Source organism: Canis lupus, chromosome 8 (assembly GCF_048164855.1).
Source record: "Canis lupus baileyi chromosome 8, mCanLup2.hap1, whole genome shotgun sequence".
NCBI classification, from domain to species: Eukaryota; Metazoa; Chordata; class Mammalia; order Carnivora; family Canidae; genus Canis; species Canis lupus.
In genome coordinates, this window is record NC_132845.1 from 24209151 (window position 1) to 24222479 (window position 13329).

The following is a 13329-nucleotide window of genomic DNA, read 5'->3' on the forward strand; positions in this document are numbered from 1 at the left end:
ATAGAGACATTTATGTGGCAGTAGAGCAGAGGAACACCAACTCAGTATAGAGCGGACAGGAATTCAAATGAGAAGGAGGAAAAAGTGGGCTAAGAAGTTGTAACATTTAGATGGAACCAGGTGTGCAGAGTTAGAGACATCTGGGTGTGTCCAGCCCAGGGTACCTGAAGTATAGCATGTGCACTGGAGAGCACTAGAGGGGGACTACAACACCAATTCTCAAAGAGGAGTGGGGGGTCGGGTGGGGAGAAGGGGAGGAATATTGCCCCCCAAGGAACATTTTGCCATGTCTGGAGACAGTTTTTTTTGGTTCTCACAGCCTGAGGGAGTTGCTACTGGCATCTAGTGGGTAGAAGCCAGAAATGCTGCTAACCAGCCTATTATACACAGGACATCTCCCCACCCCCTGCCCCTGACCCCCATCCCACGCCTACCTCCAACAAATTATTTGAGCCACAATGTCAGTAGTACCTAGGTTAAGAAATCCTAGGCTAGAGAATATTAGAAGTCATGATCCTCCTACATATTCCTCTTAAGTTTTTAGAATATAGAGCCTAAAAGAAAAACCCTTTAATACCAATGTTCTTCTTAGCATTTGCTTGGCAGAGATGGTATTGCTTGAAGAATACACGATAAATGCAGTTACCCCATTTTATTGATTCTAGGGCCTACTGAAGAATTTCTGGACTCTTACAAAGATCTTGCCATAGACTTGCTATTTATTTGGGGAAAAATCCGTGATGAATATAACATCTATAGTGGATCAAATCAGTGATTTTGTGTTGAATTCAACAGATGAGTTAACTGGTTTTTTTTGGAATTCTAAATGAATAGTGCTGCTCTGTGGTAACACACAATAAAGCTACCAGGCTCAGTAGACCCTTTAGATTTTATCCCTCAATCTTACCTTCTTTCCTAGCATTGCATGTTTGAATTCTTTCTTCTCTAAAAGAAAATAGAAAAAAAAAAAAAAACTTTATTCCAGAAATAAAGGAAAAAACCCATCCATTTTAAGAAGGAGAATGAATCTTAGCACCCCATATTATCTAATCATTCCTCACCCTTCCATCAAGACAAATTACTGTTTCTCTTGTAGGATTTTTGTCTAAAGTTATGATGCATATTGAATGCATAAATGAGCAAATTAATTACATTAGAGTTTTGTATTAGCCACAGTTGAACCACTTAGTCTGGTCAAAGGTAAAACTACTCTAAGCTTCTCTGGGTCATATAGATCTAAGTTATATTATTAACACTCCAGAATTATGCTATCTATAGTTATTACGTATTACACACAACATACGTTATTATATTTAATTATATAATCACAAATCTCATAAAGCAAGGACAGTGGAAAACCCCTTACTATTAGAGTCTGTTTTCTACTCATTGTCAGGATTAACACTGAAACTCTGGGATATTTTAGGTCATCTGAAATCATTCAGTAGAATCATCATTTGTACGTATGCCCTCTCTCTGCCTTAGCTATGATTTCCATCTTTCATATTGAAACTCGAGACAAAAATCAGAAGACACACACAATTATGTGGCAGTTTTCCAGTGTAATTTTCCTTTTCTAGTATAAAGAAAATCCTGTTTTGCCAAACATTCTATTGAAATTGGTTAAATTTACCCCCAATTGTTGTTTGTTGTTTGCCGATTAGTTTTGCTAATGAATTAACTAGTGCAACCGACCACTTGCAGAGCTATTCTCAGTATAATGAATGTAATTATTTAGCACTAAACCAGGACAGCATCTTTCTTTTTCTGTGACAAGCATAATTCTTTATTCTCCCATTAGCCAGGTGCCCTGGTCTCTGTAAACTAGTTATTGACCTGCTCATTTAAGGAGCTTCACTCTCAATGCTTCTTCCCTTATTTAACTCAAGTAAGCTCCTATAATTTCTCCTCACCATACGAGGTTAGCATGTAAAGAGTTCATTGTTCATTTATTGTGAGTAAAGCAAGGCGTCAGGGAGCTATTCTTAGATAGATGCTCAGACTCCTGAGCCCTGCTTACTTGTCCCTGGTTATAATGGATACAAAACCGTATGGGGCTGAGCGAGCATCATGTAAGCTCCGTAGGAAATCTGAGGCAATGAATCATGGAGCCGGACTCCTGCTGAGGACTGTGTGCCTGAACAGACTACAAATAGACAGAAAAGCAGCTTAAGCAAGTGGCTTTCATATGACAGGAATGCATATATTAGGCATAAGAGGAAGACTATTTGGATAAGGATGTTTATATATAAAGGGCAATAATAATTCTTCTAGCCAGACTCTGAGAAAGCAAATTGTTAGAGAAGAACAATGCCCCTTGGGTCCACGTTGACGTGTTTCAGCCATATCTTCTGCCACCATTTAATATCCTTTTTTAAAAAAAATGTCACACGATATTGGATCACCTTGGCCTGATTTATTGTGTCAGGGCACAGGCAATGAGACATAGTGAGATGTGACTGGCGAAGCCTAAAGTAAAGATTAGATGTCACAAATTAAAGAAAAAGCCACTGCCATCATTCACAATTGAACTCTCCTTTGAAACTGAGGAAAAATTAAAAGAGTTTAAAATTACATAGGAAAGAAAGTTGTGTGTATAATGTCTGAGGGATAGTGTTCTTTTCCTCCCACATTTTCTTTAAATTGCAGGTGCTATAAGTTATACCTGACCTCTATCTGTAGAAATGTAATTGTGCTGTTAAAAAAAAAAGAAAGTAAGTAATAAACACCCCCACCTTAGGGAAACCTTGTTAACATTTTTATTAAATTTTTATGTTTGAATAATGATACTTTAATATATCTTTCTCTTGACTGCAATTCCCAGAGTCCTTTTAAGAGTAACTTGGCTTGACAGCGAAGGAATTTTGAGATAAAGAAAAGACAAATTAAGACCAGGTCTATTGGGGGAAACAAGATTATATTGGAAAGTTTATGGTGTGAAGAGAGCAGGAACAGAATCTATTGGTTTTCTTTCAAGGCTGTTTATGTATATGTATGGTAAGTGAGAATAGTCATACAAACATACATAAACATGTTTACATTTGTCCTCATGCATGCTCTCTTGACTTTTTAAGCTAACCATACAAATATAAATATGGATGGCAACACATGGTTTCTTTCAGAATAACAAATTTGATTCAAGCTGGGAATTTGCCCAATGGAGTAAACACTAAATTAAGAATATTACCAAGCAAGAGAATGAGCTAACCAGAAAAGGACAGACTTACAGCAAATTACGAATTACAGGGCAGGTATTTCGAATCTTTTGTCAGAGCTGTTCTGTGGTGGGTTTGGTTAGCATGTGGCATTACTGGGCATTGTAAATAAAATAATGCTTCCATCAAATAAAAGTTAGGCAATACCTCATCATGTTCTCAAGACATACAAACTGAGCCCCAAAACTCACTGGTCTGAAATCAAAACTGAAATCAAAGATGGTTGCCATCTTTAAAAAAAGAATTTAAGGCTTCAGAAATAATATGCATATCCTTGAGGATGTTAACTAGAACCACTAAAGGCAATAAGGCTGGGTGGAAGGCCATGTAAATCAGGTTTGTTAGTGCACTGCCTTCTATGTATACCACAAAGCCATCGACATTGAATATATTTAATAAATGAAATTGCACAGTATGTTAGCTGACTTGTCTTGCTCATTGGATAGTAAAAGAAAATGACACAAGAAGTTAAGGTACAGAAGTCTAACATAAATACTGGAAGCTAAATACCACATTTTTTCCATTATACTTTCAATATTATTTAATACATAGACATTTTTAATTTAGATGAGATCAAATGTGCCATTTTTTTCTCTTTAATGGCTTATATTTTTATGCCTTACCTGAAGTTCATTAAGATCTTGTCTAGTATTACTTTATTTTGATGCCCAAACACTTCTTTTTTTTATCAGTAAGACTGACATACAACAACAGTTTCAGGTATATTATATAATGATATGATATGTATATATATTGTGAAATGATCACCACAATAGATCTAGTTAACATCAATCACCATGTAAACTTACAGGATTTTTTTTTTTGTATGTTGATGAGATCATCTGAATTTACTCCTAGAAACATTTAAATATACAATACAGTATTATTACCTATAGTCGACAGGCTACACATTTTATCCCCGTGACTTATTTTATAACTTGATGTTTGTATCTTTTAACACCCTTCACAAATTTTGCCCACCCCCATTCCCCACCTCTGGCAACCACCAATCACTTCTGTGTATCTGTGAGTTGTTTTTAATTCCTCATACAGGATAGATCTCATGGTATTTTTATTTTTCTTTCTGATTGATTTCTTTTAGCATAATGCCCTCAAGGTCCATCCATGATACTGTAAATGACAGATTTCTTTATTTTTATTATTTACTTCTTATTAAGTTTTTATTTTAATTCCAATCAAATGGAATTTGATTCCTGTATGTTCTTAGTTAACATACAGTGTTTAATTAGTTTCAGGTATACAATATGATGATTCAGCACTTCCATAATTAAGTATTATGTGTTTTATTCTTTTCATATTTAGATCTGATATCTACTTGGAATTAGTTTTTATAATTTATGTGAGGTAGAGATATAATAAATGCATAATCGATTATCCTATTAAGTTTTTGTTAATCCCTTCTCCTATACAATACCACTTCTGGAATATAGTAATTAGTTATTACTACATTATTTTTATAGTAAGTTTGAGGGACCTGTTTTTAGGCAATCTATACTGTCCCAAAATACTTTTCTGTGCCAGTACCACAATATTTTATAATTATAATTTTATGGTGATAATTCTGAAAGCTTGATATGACAAATCTTCCTACCTTGTACTTTTTCAAAATTTTCTTGGCTAGTATTGATTGACCTTTGGATTTCCACATGATTTTTAGAAAAAGTTTGTCAATTTCATGAAAAATTGTTTTTAAAATTATATTTGAATTTAACATATTAACTTCAGGAAATTAAATGTTTTAATATTATTGAGGCTCTCCAGCCATGAACACATAAGTTGCTTCATTTCTTTGGTCCATTAAGTCTTCCAATATAGCTTTATTATTTTCCACAAGAGGTTAAACATCTTTTGGGACATTTGTTACAATGTTCATTCCAGCTTCTCTGTCCCTTTATATGATGATTTGGGATTATATTTTTGATTCACTTTTGTATATTGAATTTTTGTCCAGAATACTTACTTGCTTAATGCTTTTATTGATTCAAATAGTTTGTAAGTTATCTTGGGTTCCCTATACAGACAATCATATTGTCCCTGAAAAATGAGATTTTGATTTTTTTATTTTCCTATCTGAATATATGTATGTTTTTCCTTATTTCTTTGTGTTAACTAGGTCTTTAAGAACACTATGAATTAGAAGCAGTCATAGTACGTAACATGTCTTGATCCTGACTTTGAAAATAAAAAGCTTCTAATTATGTTTGTTTGCTATAGCTTTAGTAAATACTACTGAAGGGGTGCAGGATGAGACACCCTAAAATATGCCACTTTAGCATAAAGACTATGTCAAGTTAAAAGTAACAAGAATCCAGCAGATGCAAGAGAAGTTCTCTGTTCCCCCCATAACTGCCTGATTTACATTGGAAAGGAGAGCCTACAACAGAAAGAGAAATATTAATAGACCCTCTTTACCTAAGGAATTCATCTACATAGGACAACCCATGGATGTTTTCCAAACATCTCCTTTCACCTTCTTGCTAATGAGCTTTCTGTCCTTTGCATCCTGACACCCTACCCCTTCTACTTAGCTCATAAAAGCTTCATGTTGCCTCATTGTCTTTGGAATCTTGTGCCTGTGTGGATTCCCTGTAATACACCTATTAAATTTGATTTTCTCCGGATAATCTGTCTCATGTCAATTTGATTCTAAGTCTAGCTAAAAAGAGCACAGGGCAGAGAAAGGTCTTCTCGACACTACTTCGGTAGGTTAAGGAATTTTCTTTCTATTCCTATTCCAATTATGGTTTTATATTATCATTAATGTACACTAAATTTTTCTGTATCTATGGGTACATTTATGTTTCTTTCATCTTTATTTGCTAAAGAGAAATTTCATTAATGTATATGGTATAGTATTAAACCTTGAGTACACCCAATTTGATGGCAGTCAATAATTTACTTTTCTTCTAATAGCAATTTTTCTTCTTTTTCCATTTTTGGAGCATTTTACATAAAATTGGAATTATCTATATTTTAAATATAGATTTAATATAAGCATTGGTAGAATTATTTTAAGCTGCCTAGGTCTGTAATTTGTGGATGTATAGACAGGGTATATATTTATTTATTTTAAAGATTTTATTTATTTATTTATTCATGAGAGACACAGAGAGAGAGAGAGAGAAAGAGAGAGAGAGAGAGGCAGAGACACAGGCAGAGGGAGAAGCAGGCTCCATGCAGGGAGCCTGACGTAGGACTCGATCCCAGGTCTCCAGGATCAGGCCCTGGGCTGAACGTGGCACTAAACCGCTGAGCCACCCGGGATGCCCAACAGGGTATATATTTAAATAGTGAATACATTTATTTAATAATTACAGGTCTGTTCATATCTTTAATTTATTTACAAGTCATTTTTGGCATATTATATTCTTTTGGAAACTTCACATAAACTTTCAAATTTATAAATTTATTTACAAGCAAATATATAAATATTTCAAATTTAAAGTTTACATTGTAGTATACTATTTTATTTATTTATTTATTTAAGAGAGGGAGGGGGAGAATGGGAGGAGCAGCAGAGGAAAAAGGCGAGAGAATATCAGACTCTGCCAAGCATAGAGCCCAATGCCTCCATCTCACCACTCTGACATCACAAAGTCCCCCATACTATAGTTTTTATTTTTTTAATTTATTTTTCTTAAGATTTTATTTATTTATTCATGAGAGACATACAGAGAGAGGCAGAGACAGGCAGAGGGAGAAGCAGGCTCCCTGTGGGGAGCCCAATGTAGGACTCCATCCCAGGGCCCTGGAATGATGATGCCCTGAGCCCAAGGCAGATGCTCAAGCACTGAACCACTCAGGTGTCTCACCATACTTATTTTTAAAAAATCTTTGACTCCAGTTGTCTTCTTTGTTTCTTTTCTAATAGTTACTTTATTTCTTTTTCTTTACCTTTAGTCAATTATATTATTTTTAGAATTCTAAGAATGTAACTTATTTTAATAGTCTTTCTGCCATAGAACCACCTTTATTTTTGCTTATTCACTCTCCTATTTTTGTTTTTTCTACTTCTATTTTCTACTCTTATGCGAATATTCCCTTCATTACACTTAGGTGGTTTAACTTATTTTTTTTCAATTCTTTAAATTAGTGACTCTGATGACACTGATTTTAATTCTTCTTTTCTAACAAATATTTAGAGATAAAAATCTCCGTCTAAATCATGTTGGCATTACCCTACAAGTTTGATATGTAATCTTTTCATCTTCAAATCATTTTATTTTTTTCATTTTCACTCAATTTTAAAATGGATAAAAACTTATTGTAATTTTTTGACTCATGGGTTACTTAAACATTTGTGTTTGAATGTCCATGGAAATGTTTGTGTTATCATTGTTATTGATTTAAATAATGATGTAATGGCTTTGGTGTTTTTGTTATTGATTTCGATGACAATGCAATGATTCAACTGCATTTTCATTAGAAAACATGGTCTATATCTTATTGATATCAGGAAGATACGCTTTGAATTGTAGTCAATTTTTATAAATGTTCTATTTGTACTTCAGAATAATGCCCAGGGTTATATATAGAAATCTATTAGAATAAGCTTGGATAACTAGGCTGTTCAGATTTCTATACATTTACAAATATATTTTCTGCATAATCTACTAATTATTCAGAGTGTTTTGTTCAATTAAATCAATAAGATCGTAAATTAATCTATTACTCTTTATAATTCTATCAGTTTGTTTCCTAATATATTTTGAAGCTATCTTATTAGGTACTGGAAAATGTAGACTTTCTAGATTTTTCTTGGTGAATTATTCATTTTTCATTATATTCTGACTCTTTTTATCTCTCATAATATCTTCAATTCTATTTGATATTAATAGATCTGCCACAGCTTTTATTTTCATTGGAATTTGCTTGTTGCATTTTTCCCCTCTTTTTTTAACTTTTTGGGTGTGCCTTTATGCAAATGACAAGAAGATTTTTTTAATTGTTCTGAAAAATCTCTTTTATTGTTAGATTTTTTTTTATATTGTTTACTGACAAAATCTAGACATGCTTCCAACATCTTAGATTTTGCTTATTTATCATGTCTTTGGAGGGGAAAGAGGTTATTTTCTTTTCTGGATTCTAGCTATTATAGATTTATGCTTTTACCTTCCTTCTCTATTGATCTTTTTTACCTTCCTTCTCTACTGATCTCTTTTACCTTCCTTCTCTACTGATCTCTTCCTTCTCTACTGATTTAGAAACTACATATTTCATTTCTATTCTATTAGTAGTTAGCCTTCAAATTTTACACTTTAATGCGTAACTTTTCTAAGTCTAATTGTAATCCTTATCTACTCAAACAATTTAAAGGACTTGATGCATCAACTTAAAATTCCTTCAGTGTTACTTGTATTGTTGCTCAATACTTCATTTCCACAATGAACGGTGATTACAATTACTAATTTTATGCCATCAATAATTACTTAGCTATACTTGTGTTTTACCAATTTGCTTACTATCGTTTCTTGCATCTCACTCCTTCCTTTTAGGTTTCTTCTTCCTTAGGTACTTCTTTTAGAATCTCTTTCAGTGAGGATCTATGAATGAGATTATATTCTAACAGTCTTTAGTAAGAATGTTTTACATTACCCTAAGTCTTAAATGAGAACTTAATGATGCAAAGTTTATATTTACAGCTACTTTTCTCTCAGAGCCTTAAAATGATTATTTTAACACCTTCTGACTATTATTGCTTTTTATTTGGTATGCTGTAATTTTACTATGATGTATCTGTATGCAGATTTATTTATTCATTCATTAGCTTATTCATTTATTTAATTCTACTCTGATGATAATGTTTGCTACTATATATTACATTATAAATAAAAATAAAGTTGGTTCTAGGGAAAATATGATACGATGTTTATCATTATATTTTATGAAATCTGAAAAATTCTTAGCCACAACTTCTTGTGGTATGCTGATTAACGGCCCCCAAAGGAATCCATGTCCTAATTCTCAGAACCTGAGGGATGTTACTTTGTATGTCAAAAAGAACTTTCATCACATCTATTTTCCATTTCTCTTCTTGCTCTCTTTAGGAGTTTGCAAAATGCTGTGTAAAATGCTCTCTACCTGATTTTTTAATTTCACTGACTATATTGTTCTTTTATAGATGCTCTATTCAAATATTTTTCATATCTGCCTCCTGTTCCTTTCTAATAGCATTTTATTGTATTTTGAAATTTTATATGTCCTTCTTCCATATTTTATTAAATTTTAAATACATTTATAATTTCTTAGGTCTATATCTAATGTTCATAAGGATTTAATACTAATGTTTAATATGCCTGCTGATTCTCTCTCATTGTGAATTTTCTCCTTGTTTGTTCAAAATGTTGAATTGTGAAGTTATTATTCAGCAGGACTATATCTGTGAGAGTTCTGAGTAGCCCTTCTAAGACCTGAATTTTTGGGCAAGTCTCAGTTCTCATTCTCTATCTTCAATAGGTCCATAATCTGGCCTCCTATTCCTACCCAGAAGTTAGTCCAAGAATTTACACACCCAATGGAAAAGATCTTTTAGCAAAGCTCCAGCATCAGATTCATTTACTTTCAGCTCTTTTTTGTTTGTTTTCTTCTTCATTTCTTGTCACTAGAGATTTTCCCAGTTTTCTGAAGAATTTAGCTTTTATAAGGATGATTGCTATATTTTATCATGCATGTGTTGGGTTTTGTAGTTAGAAAGAATTTCATCTTGCTTTACTTATAACTTTGCTAGAATTCAAAGTCCAGGAGAGATTTTTTAAGGTAATATTTTAAATCAAATCCATCTTGAGACAAAGCTGCTTTTTTCTTGCTTACACTAGTAGGAAGTATTCAAGCAGAGTTGGATATGCCATTTATGTAGATGTTCAAACAGCCTCTCCTTTGAGGGAAGTTGGAGATCATTTGTAAGCTTGCCCTAAGTCTGGGATTTAGTTTTTCGTACTCAATCACTTATCTTGAAACTTCAGTCTTCTTTTGTAGATGTTCTTGATTTAACTTAATTTAAAGGCTGAGTTATTTAATGAAGATAGTCACTAGCTATAGTTTTCTTCACACAAGTACTGTCAATACCCTAATAACCATAGATCTCCTATTTTAAGAAATGATAATCTAAAACATAAAGTTGTTAGCTTGTGGAATTAATATAAATTACCTATGATTGAAATATTATATTTAATGAAATTTGATTCAGTCTCTGAGCTATATAAGCTTATTTTTTCCTTTGTTATTTTTTGTTCTTTTTTTTTTTAAGATTTTATTTATTTATTCATGAGAGACACAGAGAGAAAGGCAGAGACACAGGCAGAGAGAGGAGAAGCAGGCTCCATGCAGGGAGCCCGATGTGGGACTCGATCCCAGGACTCCAGGATCATGCCCTGAGCCAAAAGTAGACGCTCAACCACTGAGCTACCCAGGCGTCCCTTGTTCTCTTTTCCTAATAAAAGAATTAGGATGTTAATTAATCTGTGTGGATAGTAAAGGAAAAATGATAATAATCATATAGTTTGCCACTGTCTATTAAATGATTACTGTAAACAGATATTATTATAAATATCCCATATAATATTATCTAATTCATTCTTAGAATAATCTTATAATATTCATATAACTTCACCTATTTTTCAGATTAAGAAAGTAAAGCTTTGTAACTTGCTCAATTAAGGTCATCCTGTAGATAAGCAATGGATCCAGGATTTGAACACAGGTCTATCTGACTTAAAAACATGTGCTCTTTCTCCTGTGGGAGCATCTAGCCTATAAAGACCCAGAGACAACTAATAATTTCTAGTAAGTACATACTAGTGTGTAATAAAGTATTTAATCTTGTCTAGAAAGAGGTCTGACTTTTGTCTTTGGCATCTGGGAGGCAATCTCTAAGCCTCTGGAATGTCATACTTGATAGGAATGTCTTTGTTTGCCTGAGATCATGCTGCATAGTCTAGCAGTATCATTTCAGATAGAAGCTAACTATGCCAGAAAAACCAACAAACAATGTGGTTTAATGTGAGAGCTTTGGGTCACCTGGAGATCCACCATATTGGCAATGATCAATCAATCAATTATATGTAGATCATGGAGCACCAATAAAAACTCTGAAAAAAAAAAAAAAGAAGAAAACTCTGGACTCTAGAACTCAGGGGAACTTCCTAGATTAGTAATGCTCCATGCATATTGTCATACACTGATGTCAGAAAAGTAACATGTCCTGACTCGAAAGGGAGAGAACAAGGGAAGCTCTATTTCTGATATTTTTCTAGATTCTGTCTCATTTGCTTCTTCCTTTGGCTGATTATAATTTGCATCCTTTCTCTGTAATAAACCATAACCTCAAATGCAGCAGCTTTCAATGAATTCTGTGAGTACTTCTGGAATTATTGAAACACCTGGTGTTTTGGGGAACCCTTAGAATGTGCAGATAGTGTCAAAATTCAGTGTGGTTTTGTGTGGATTGTGTTCCTTCTACCTGTAGTTAGTTAACTCTAAGCAGATAGAAAGTCATGAAAAGTGGGCTGTAGAAATGTGAAAAACTAAGAGGGAAGAAATGTCTGACCAAGTCAGAAAATCCTGAGTTTATCTAGAAGTTAAGGAAAGAACATTATTCTAGGAAAAATGAACAAAGGCAAGGAATCAGGAAGCAAATATCATATTCCACTTAACCAAATACACCATGTAAGTGGTACCAAAATAAAACTGAACAAATAAAGCTACCAATTAAATTATCATATGCCACTAATTGGAAGATCCATCCTTCATATTAGAGATGTTAAAAATATCTTAATAAAATCAATAAAATATGGTGGACTACTTAAGAACTGGCGCCACACTAAGTGTGGCCAATACATTAGATATTTCAAGGCTATGAGTGGAGGGAAACATGTAGATGGGAGGGGTAACAAGAAATGATGTTAAGGAAGTAACTCAGAGGCAGACTGTGAAGTTTAGGTGAAACATAAATATTCCTTATATGCCATTCCTTCTGATAAGAGCCTTATGTAAAGTATGTCTTTCGATGGTCAGAATGACTTAAAGTATATTATACAGATAGAGAAATGGAAGCTCAGAGAAGCTACAAAGTTAAGCAAGGTCAGAAGCCTATTAAGCTGGGAGGCTAACTTTAAAGCAAGTGTTTCTGATTCTAAAATATACAGTGAAGTGCTTAGATTTTACCTGTAGCAGGGGCCGTAAGGAGAGTAATGACATTTTCTTTGAGAATGTAACTCTGGTAATACTGGGAAAACACTGGCCACAAAGAGACAGTAGGCTTTTGCAATAGTCTGAGCTGATGTTTTACGGTCATAAGCTAAGGAAAGATGAAAGTTTCAATGGCAAAAGGAACACTTAGGGAAACAACAAGGATGACTCTGAGGTATCTAGATTGCAAAGTTATGATTATTAGAGTCACAAAACATTTGGAGGGAAAGTGAATTATGACTTAAAATTCAAATTTAAGTTCCAGGTACTTGCTAAGTATCTCAATTGGCCAGTATGCCCCATGTATCAGACAGGGCAAACTGATGCACATTTAGATGTCTGAATACATACAAGTTTAGAATATGCAAATGAGTGAAATCACCCAAGGACATCATATATAGATAGAGAAAATGTTTAAAGCCAGATCCCTAAACAATCCCAACATATAAGGGGCATTCAGAAGAAATAACTAGATCTGTCAATAGAGAAACAAAAGGCTGTCCTGCTGTCTTGTAAGAAAGAAGTTAACAACATTGCAGCAGAGAAGGAATGTAGGATAAAAACTACAATTAGTTCATTAAAATTGGCAACAGTAGTCACTATTTAATGATCATGACTAAGTAAGTTGGTTGATGAAGACCAAAACTACATTGTAATGAGTTAAAAAGGGAGTATTAGTTTTTGCGTGCTTTAAAACTACCACCATTTGGGGTGCCTGGGTAGCTCAGTTGGTTAAGCAGCTGACTTTTGATTTTGCCTTAGGTCATAATCTCTGAGTCCTGCGATCAAGCCCCGCATTGGGCTCCATACTCAGCATGGAGTCTGCTTGAGGATACTCTCTTCCTTCTGCTCCTCCCCTGCTCACATGCATGTGTGCTCTCTCTCTCTCTCTCTCAAATAAATAAAT

At 33.8% G+C, this 13329-nt stretch overlaps 2 long non-coding RNA genes across 3 annotated transcripts in view; one reads left to right on the forward strand and one right to left on the reverse strand.

Annotated features, from left to right (window-relative positions):
* The window catches only part of LOC140638013 (uncharacterized), a 481686-nt gene that overhangs the window by 304488 nt on the left and 163869 nt on the right, over window positions 1-13329 (reverse strand). Inside the window, exon 8 of the long non-coding RNA XR_012035131.1 lies at window positions 908-945. This is a non-coding gene — a long non-coding RNA (uncharacterized lncRNA). The remainder of the gene's footprint in view (window positions 1-907; window positions 946-13329) is intronic.
* Window positions 5836-13329, forward strand: part of LOC140638012 (uncharacterized) — a 42575-nt gene continuing 35081 nt past the window's right edge. Inside the window, exon 1 of one of the 2 annotated variants that reach the window (XR_012035128.1) lies at window positions 5836-5938. This is a non-coding gene — a long non-coding RNA (uncharacterized lncRNA). The remainder of the gene's footprint in view (window positions 5939-13329) is intronic. The other variant, XR_012035129.1, reaches the window with a different exon arrangement.